Source organism: Desmodus rotundus, chromosome 11 (genome assembly GCF_022682495.2).
Source record: "Desmodus rotundus isolate HL8 chromosome 11, HLdesRot8A.1, whole genome shotgun sequence".
In the NCBI taxonomy this organism is placed as follows: domain Eukaryota; kingdom Metazoa; phylum Chordata; class Mammalia; order Chiroptera; family Phyllostomidae; genus Desmodus; species Desmodus rotundus.
The window spans coordinates 79,883,084-79,892,984 of record NC_071397.1 but is presented as its reverse complement, the minus strand read 5'-3'; the positions used below and the strand labels follow the sequence as shown (position 1 = coordinate 79,892,984).

At 39.6% G+C, this 9,901-nt stretch overlaps 1 pseudogene; it reads left to right on the top strand.

The window, feature by feature from the left end:
- The first annotated feature begins 990 nt into the window (after positions 1-990).
- Positions 991-5,822, top strand: LOC112297257 (ATP synthase F(0) complex subunit B1, mitochondrial pseudogene; annotated as a pseudogene).
- Positions 5,823-9,901: the final 4,079 nt, after the last annotated feature.

Genomic DNA, 9,901 nt, shown 5'->3' with positions numbered 1-9,901 from the left:
GGAAGCCCTCTTCACCGACTCATGAACCTTCGTTTCAGATGTTTAAAGAAAAGATTTTTTTTCCAGATTCTCTTCAACAAGAAACTTCCAGGAGCTCTGGTCCACTTGAAATTGCTCTAGAAGAGCCTGGGCCTTTCTAGAAGGAGACACACGCATATTTCTTGCTGGTGCTTCTCCACTAACCCCTTCCAGTCCTACAGGCATCTTCATTCTCCAGTTCGATAGCCTGACTGCTGAGTGATGCTGGCCACCTGTGCAGCGTCTGGTGCCTTCTCTTCCTCTGCCTCTAAGTATGGATGGATCACCATCCATCCCCAAGACAGCATATTCGTGTGAACTTGACCAGGCTCCGAAAGGCCCTCTGCACTAGACTTTTGCTGCACAGATTACCAACAGACTGCTGGGGGAGTGGGGGGTGGGGGGAGGGTCCCAGCTCTCACAGATGTTCTAATTTGAATGAAATGGAAATTAGAGTTTTTTCGTAATTTTTTTTTTGGTACTAGATCATGGAAACAAGACAGAATGACCATCTTAGGGACTAGTATGAAAAATAGTTCACCCTCTACTCTCCTACTTCTTTTCCTTCAACTCCTTCTTTCCTTAAAATGTCCCCCCGCCCCAAGTTTCCTTCATTCCTTAGACCACCAACTCCCCCAGATATAGCTGAGTCCTATGGTCAAACAGCAGAGGCAGAGAAGCTCGTATTGCAACAATAAAGCTTAGCAATTTTTGTAAAAGGCTTCACTTCCCTGCTATTTGTAGCATTATATGTAGCAGTTGGCTTTGCAGCCCATGGGAAAGTGGAGCACAGGTCAAGGTAATGGGAGATATCACCACTGGAAGGAACTAGAAACAAGTTGATAAATGGAATGGTCACACTGTTATAAATAATGAACTAGATTAACCTATATCTAGGAGGAGTAGAAGTTGGCAACATGCAAAACATCATATATTTGAAACCTTTCTTTAAACACTTAAAAATTAGGGTAAATGACTCCAAAAATTGATCTCTTTTTCACAGCTGCCCCTAAAAGTAGTTGGCTTCCTTTACAAGAACTTCGGTTTCCTTCTGTCTCTGCCTCAGTCAAAGACTTCTGGATGCACATCCTGATTCAGCACATGTTCAGTTGCACTCCCAACACCCCTGAAGCACGCCCAAAGTCAGGCTTCGACCTCACGGGGCCCGTGTTCAGGTTTGGGAGGGATGGTTAACGGTCTCGCACGCCTAGGGTAAACTCCACTTGGTGGTTATGCACTATCCTTTCAGATATTGCTGGATCCAAGTTGTTATTTTTTGTTTCTTATAGTGGTTTTGTTGGTTTTTGGTACCAGAGTTATGCTGACATCAGGAGCTGAGTTAAAAAGGGTTTCTTCCTACTCTATGGTCTTTTTGTGTAACATTGGTGTTATTCCTCAGTGCTTCATAGAAGCAACCAAAGAATACACTTGATTACTGCAGAGTTTCTCTGCAGAAAGGTTTGCAGATGGGTAGAAAAAGGATGACTACTCAAGAGGTGGAGCTGACATAATTGTTGCAGGAGGAAAAAAAATAAAACTAGATCTCTCTCTCTCACACACACATACACTCACAAAAAATCGAAAGTTTATTAAAGGCCTAATGCAATAAGAAAACACAAATTTTTCAAGAAAATACATAAGAGATACATGAAAATGTGTTCACAATTTTAGGATAGAAATGTTTCTCTACACAAAACACCAGCACAAATTATAACCAAAAGAAAAAATTGATTATATCAAAATTTAAATGTTCTGTGTCATATAAGACACTATAGAGAAAAATACAAAGCACAGAAAGGTAAAGATATTTTTAAAGCGTATCTGTAACAAGGATTTGTATTTAGAACACACAAATAACTCTTAAAAATCAATCAGTACAAGACAAACAATTGATAGACACATGAACATAAATATGAACAGGTAAATAAAACGAAGAGGGTTTATTAAATGAGTAGTGAACAAATAAAAAGACTTGCTGGAAAGTGAGATATGTAAAGGAAAATCAAAAAGATATGCAATTACGTAGTCATAAGGATGGGGAAAAACTTGGATACTTGATAATGGAGAAAATAAAATGAAATAAGCGTTGCTAAGAGAGTTACTTAAAATAGAGTCAGGAAGTTCCTAAGGAACTGGGGCCTATGCACATCTTGTTCCTCAGCTCTCTGAGCTGATACTACGTTGCCAACCTCTTGCAAAACTCAGCTGAAGGCTGAGCCATTAACATCTTGGAACTGTTCTATGGACAAATATGGACTTTACTTTCTTCCCTGCAGTTTTTACCTCTATCATTTGCATATTTGGAACTAACCAACCCTTGTAAACCAAGCCATCCATCTTTTATTTGTATATAAGAATTACATTTTGTGGGTTTTGCCTTTATATATCCTGCTTTTATTTGTTCTCTCCCTGAGCTCAGTCTTTCTTTTTTCAGTTTTCATTTATCGATTTGAGAGAAAGGTTGATTTGTCGTTTCACTTATTTATGTATTCATTGGTTAATTCTTTTATGTGCCCTGACCAGGGATCGAACTTGCAACCTTGGTGTATTGGAGGACACCCCAACAAACTGAGCCATGCGGCCTGCGCCTGGAGTTCAGTCCTGAGTTGCTGCCTCGATCTACGTCTACCAGGTTACAATCCTTTTGCTCTACTAAGTGCCTGTTGTTCTTTATTGCAGCCTGAACTTCTTTGGTGAACGTACTGATTGTTATGGGATATGTAGAACGACATTAAAACTATACACTTCCAGTTGAAGTGTAACTTGTTAAAACAATTTTGGACAGATTTGGTAAAACACATGTACCTTCAGACTCAGAAATTCCATGTGTACTATATCCCTAGAGAAACTCTGAGTTATGTATATAAAGAAAACATATAAAATTGTTCAAAACAGCAATATTTATGCTAAAAGAACACAAGAAATACCTTAATGTTGAGCAGCATAAAATAAAAATTGTGATAATATATCCATTTAATGGCTTACTATATAGCAGTGAAAATAAATGAATGAATAAATAAATAAACATTACAAATATAATGTTGAGTGAAACTATGAGTTGCAAAGGAGTCCATGCAGAAGGACATTATTACTATGTATAAAAGCATGCAAAAAGCCGTATTATATATTGCTTAGGGAATGTGTGTGTGTGTGAGAGAGAGAGAGAGAGGTGCATATATTCTAATTAGTAAAAGGTTAAAGAAATGGTTGGAAATGAACGTCAAATGAGGGTTGAAATTATCTTTGAGAAAAAGGAAAATTCGATCAAGCACAAATATATAGGAAGCTTCAAATTTAATGCTAAATTTTTATTCTTATGCTGGGTGGTGGCTTCATATTTTTATACTTGTATGTCTGAAATATACACATTATGTTTCAGGGAAAAGGAAAATAAAGAGGCAGGAAAACTCTAGATATAATCCAATCTTCATTATAAAAATTATTATCAAAGAAGGAGTGGGAGGCAATCTCCATAATATAATAAAAAGAATACCAAAAAGCCAAAAAAGTGTTCCCTTAAAATTCTCATCAGGATAAAGTTGCCCACTGCTATTCAACATTATGCAGTGGATGCCGCTGTCCCCCCACTAGCCAAGGTCAAGACACAAAACTGTGATTGGAAAGAGGGAATCAAATTGCCTCCTGCGGTTCCCAATTCTTTTCCCGTCTCCTGACGCAGGTCTCAGCCCGCTCACTGGGCCGGGTCAGCAATGCCTTGGGGGGTCTCTCCCCCAGCCACGCTGCCAGGGAGACACTGGATCACAGCCCCGCACTTAGCAATTCTGCAGCCTAAATTTGTTATTGCTGTTCTTGTAAGGAAAAAGAAGCCACAAAACAAACACACAACATGAAAACCAAAACTTTTATCATCCTTTAAACTAAAATTCCCAACTCCCTTTCTCAAACGCCGAAGACAGGGACTGCCCAGCCCTAATTCTCCCTTCTCCCTGCACACTTCTAACGCTAGGTGCTCCTTCTTTGCAGGAGAGTCTATCACAGCAGCGTTTCCTGGGCGTCTAGGTTCAGGTGGGGTGGCAGGTGTCGCGCTGTGTGCGGATCGTCCTGGGCCCCATTTCCCACTGCCTAAGTTCTCAGGATGTCAGGGCTGGCTTTATCAGTTATCCCCAAATCTGTTTTAAACACAATAAACCAACTGTGTCTTCATAGTCCTTTGGGAAAGTCGATCTTTCTTACTCACAAAGAGAATGAGCAGAAGGAAGACTTTTCCAAGTTAAAAATCTTATTAAACCAATCCTCAGTATAAACAAAGAAAAAAAAAGATAATTCAAGAAACCATTCCTTATAGTAATAAAATCTTATATTTACACAGCATTTTACAGGTTTCAAATTATTTTACATCAATTAGCTTGGCATTTTCACACTCATTTGACCCCAAGATATTAATAATATTAAGTAGAGTCATAATAGAAAGGATAAGAGATATAAAGTGTGCTTGGATTGGAATAAGTAGCAAAAAATAATCTCATAGATGAAATAATTTCCAAAAATAATCAAAATTAAATTTGTAGAAATATATACAGAATTCTCATGAAACATTATTTCAAAATACTTTCAGAAGGATCATGTGAGACAGGTATGATGTCTTTATGCTGCCATTTATGGAAAATTTTATTTTTCCACTATTAATGCTTTAAAATTATTACAGTGGTGACAAAAATGGAGCACACAATATAAAATATTGACTTCACTTACTTCTTTTGTTCTGTGTTCCCTGCCTGACTTTATTCATACATACTTGTTCTTATATGATTGGCGTAGTATCAATTTTTTTCGTTTTCTTCAGCAAATATTGTGTCAGGAGCATTTTCTTAACTGCTTTATTCATAATTCTCATTTTAATGGTTATATATTTTTACAGGATATCAATAAGCTAAAATTTAATTTTTATCTTTAGCTTATAAGGAGAGACTATCAGAGAATATCCATGTGTGTACAGCTGTTTCCTTTCCATTCAAAATGCCAGATCAGCTCCCATCCAGGTCACCGGGATGCCAAGAACTTGGAGCAGACCCTCGCTGACCAGGCTGTCTTGAGGGGTACTTTCCTCTGTGGCCAGAGCAGCACCCCCTCTGAAGAACGCTGCCCTCCTCGGTCCAGGGGATTGGCAGGCAACAAGGATCTTCCACACTGGGCAGCCATGTCTTGCCCCTGTAACACCTCTCCCAGTACATGGAGGAAAAGTTCGTCGTGGCCTGATCCCTGAAGAATTCTACTAGTTCCTTTGTCCTAGAACCTGTGTAACAGGACCCTACGTGCTCAGGACTGGGCTTATCCTGAATTTCCCAGCCAAAGGAATATATGTGGTTACTCCAGAGACCGTTTCTACCATGTCGACAGTAGGGCTGCTTGTCTATATGGTTAAAAAATGGTGCCTCTATTGGGGAGTTTGCTGATAAACTCAATGAGCAAAAAATCACCCAGTTAGAAGAAGCCAAACAGGCTTCCCTCAAAAACATCCAGGATACAATTGATCTGGAGAAGTCCCAGCAGGCACTGGTTCGAAAGCACCGTTACCTTATTGATGTCCAGAGGAATAACATTGCTATGGCCTTAGAGGTTATTTACCAGGAATGGCTGCATTGAGTAGGAAGTGAAAAATCACCTAGACTATCACATCTCAGTGCAGAATAAGGTGCATTGGAAGGAGCAAGAGCACATGGTAAATTGGGTAGGGAAGCATGTGGTACAGGGCATCTCCACACAGCAGGAAAGGGAGACGATGGCCAAGTGCACTGCAGATCTAAAGCTGCTTGCTCTAGGCCCAAGCACAGCCAGTTATGTAAGTAAGTCGACCTAGACCGAGACAGCGGGAAACACTTGACCAGATGGAAGCTATCTGTGACGAAAGCTTTCTGTATCACCTTCTCCTGGAGTACCCCACCTACAAATGAAGAGCATGAGTTTCATCTAATGACAGAACAAAAACAACCTGTTGGCCAGGGAGATGCTTCTTGTCCTTCTTGCTCTGCATTTTGGATTGTGTTGATGATCACTTTTGGACATGAAGTGTGCTTTTAATAATATTTGGTACCTGAGTAAAGACTACCGAGTTATTTAAATTTGTGGTTAATTCTATCTTCTTACATTAAAGTGACAGTTGAACACAGTTTGTCAACTTGCATAATCTTCTGAAATAATATCTCAAGATTTGTCGTGTGGGTAAAAATTAAAGATGTCCTAGAGCTGAACAACAGCAACAACGAACAGAGCAACTCGAGAACAGGGTCTCTGTCGCTTTGGGCCTGTTGGTCATTGCAATTCCAGCCGCCTGTAAGTCCGTGCCTGGCAGCACTCAGCAAGCACTTTCTGATTATTCAAATGAATGGAATCTTGCCTTTTAAACAGTACTTTCTGAATTTTAGATGGCTTTTCAAAATGACTGCTAGGATGAAAAGATATTAAAACTAGGAATGTGTGGCTATACAAGTTTCATCGCATACTCATTAAAACTGGATATTTTGTTGCTTTAAAAATATATTATTTTTATTTTTTCATGTATACTATATTGTACAGTGCATCTCTTTGGTAACAAAGTTGAATACATTTTTATGTTTGTGTTTTAACTATATTTCCTCTTTTTTTAATTGGTGGTCCAGATTTGGAAAATGAGGCTCAGGGAAGATGGATAAGTAAGGATTATGCACTTGAGTAGAGATAAGGTAAGTATCAAATATCTAACCTATTGATACATTAAAAGATGGTTTCTGCCAAGACGCCCCAAATGCAGTTATTTTTTGAAGCAGCAATTTTGATTTTTTTGTCTTGTAGGATGTTACACATTCACATAAGACTCTCCAGGTATAATATTTGTGCCTTGGCATCTGTAGAAATAATTGATGTATTGTTCTCAAATCCCAGATTGTTATAGATTTAATTTAGCTGAACCTTCAATAATTTTGCTAATATTAGTAATAATTAGTAATCACTGACTATTTGAATTCAGGAAATTATTTTCTGAGTTTTTAAATGTTTTGAAATTACTTAAAATTTGAGGGGGGTTTGGAGAACTTTATTTATAGGTTAAAATTTCTCCACTACTTGCATATTTTAAGTCAATTGTATTTGCACATCCTGTTACCCATCATGATATGACAAGCCACAGAATAATTTCGGAATGTGGCATGTAGCTTCACGGACATATTATAAAACTTGAGGGTCTGGGGAAGAAGGTAAGTGTCTTAGTTTATCTTTGATGTCCTTCTGGGAGGAGGTTACAAGGGACCCACAGTTGGGAAAAAAATAAAAAAGAAGAAGAAAAATAATACTTTTCTATCCCAGTGAGTTTTCTTTATCATTGTTATTAGGAGGAAATTATATCTTAACAAATTAGACGACTGCTTTTTTTGATTATTTATTTATTTTTAGAGAGAGGAGAAACATCAATGTGTGGTTGCCTCTTGCGCACCCCCTACTGGGGACCTGGCTCACAACCCAGGCATGTGCCCTGACTGGGAATCCAACCAGCAGCTCTTTGCTTCACAGGCCATCATTCAATCCACTGAGCTGCACCAGCCAGGGCTATATGATTGCTTTTAATGATTGATTTTTGGTACTTTGGACAAAGTTTTGTTTATGTGAAGCATAATTAAATCAGGTGTGCTCCAGTAAGGGTGACAGGGCCAGGTTTGGCTGGAGGGAGAGCTAAATGGCCACTGGATGGAGCTGGCTTGAAACACCTTCTTCAGGACAGCTGGGGACCCACATCCCACGTGCGACACACCATACAGGCTCAGCTAAGGGGAGCTAAGCTTTTAGTCATCAAAGCTCTCGTCCCCACTTCCCAGTGGAACTGCTGAAATCAGTAGTCAGAGAACGATGGGATAATATCTGTGACTTTAGCGTGTGAGAGAATGGTCATCGTTGTTTGCAGAGCTTATAATTTGTACAAATCTGCATATGCATATATACATATCTATGCATACATATGCATACTATGCATATGTATACTTGATTTTATATCACAATGTACATGTTTCCTGTAATTCTTTTCCAGAAAACTATTGCTCCTCCTAGATCTTTGTAACAATATCATACTTATCTAAAAGGTAGTTGCAGAAAAGAAGCCTATTTCCAGAAAGGAAAGTCACCACATTACAAAACAAAGTGCAGATTTCTCAAGCTTTAAATGCTCTTCAGGATCTTGTGATTTGTATGGGCCTCCTTTTACACTTGGAATAATCCTTAGTACATGCGCAGACTGTAAACACTCAGCGAAATAAAGTATTCACACTGAAGGATAATAAACTATGCCGCAGTTTCTCTGCAAGGCATGCTACTTCTAACTTTATTTTGTGGAATAGTTCTTGGAGGATTTCATCCAGTCCCAGTCCCTTGAGATTTGATAAAATCGGAGATTGGATTTGAGAGGGATTCCAAACAGTTAAAGTGGACCGCCCTCTGGTGTTCTCTTGTAGTATTGCCACTAAGAAGACAAACGAGTAGTATTGAAGGGAACTAGGAAAGTAAAGGGTTTATGGAGTTTTCTCCTTAAATACATTTTAACAATAATTGAGGTACTTCTAAGGAACTACTTCATGAGCCATTCTTGTGAACCCCCTGAAGGAACCTCTTCATTCTTATCTCAGTCCCTAGGCTTTGTGGGGTTTACATGTTTCCTCAGCCTGTATGTGGCCAGTTCTTTTCCTCTAAAAACTTTGATCCTGTATCTTTTGGCCCCTGAGAGCAGTTACTCCAATCAGTTCGTCAGTGAAAAAATACGTACCTGGTCTCAAGTGTCAAGTACTCTGTGAATTTCTAAAAAAATAAAATAAAATAAAGGGGATAATTTTTATCTTCTTACTTTCTGCCAAATCTCTTCTGACGATCCAGGTTTTGCTGATTGTCTATTGAAACCCGTTTTTCACAAACAGTGCCAACTAGCAGGTAAACAGAGAAGCTTCCTCCTGCTCTTTGAAAATTCCAGCCATGCTTCAATTCTGCACCCCAACCTCCAGATTTCTGGGAATTTTAAAAGTTGTCACAAATGTGCATGAGAATTATTCTGTTATAGATTAGCCAGCCGTTCTCAGCAGAATCGAATCCTGGGAGGACGAGGCATTCATTTATATGGAAGAGGAGGTTGGAAAAGCCTGGAACACTGGGCACTGTTGGACAGGAGAATGGTTGTGTGAGAAGTAGGGATGCAGGAGCGTGACGGCACTGGACACTCACAAAAGGAGTGAGAACAGGCACAGGGCAGGGAGAGATGCACAGGAAAAGGTGAGCTCTGTGTGCATTATAATTCTGTCTAGAGGTCGATCTAGACGGTGAAGGCGTTGCCACTACCCCAAGGAAGCATTCCCTCTGCCCCTTCCCATGGGAGAGCAAGCCCGAAGGCTTGATCAGCAGCCCCTAAGGCTGGGGTTTGGCCATAGGGTGTGGTTGAAACCTGTGATTCTACAGGTAATTCTCAGAAATAAAACTCCAGGGAGGTTTAGCTGAAATTCGAATAGACAAAAACAAAAGGGGGTGGAGGTCTGAAACAAGGCAGGTCAGACACAGAGAGAAGCTGCCGGAGAAATGCCTGACGAAGTACAGAAAAGTGTGTGGGCCCAGCATGCCTCCTGGTTTACATTCTTTTGTTTTGTCTTCTTTGGAACCCTTATGGCCTGTGCCACAGTATAAAGAACTGACACGTGACAAAGAAAAATCATGTCCCCGGTGCGAGCTGGTTGAAAGCCAGAGGATCTTCAGAACTTTGGGTTGAATGACCAAGTCAAGTCTTTTTAAAATTAGTTTTCTTTTTTCCCACCTCCACATCCTCTTCCTCTTTGTATCTCAGAGGTCCATAAGCAGTACCTGAGCAATTCCAGGATCAAAAATTTAAGACGAAGTGGGCCATGATGCGGTTTCACTATGTTCT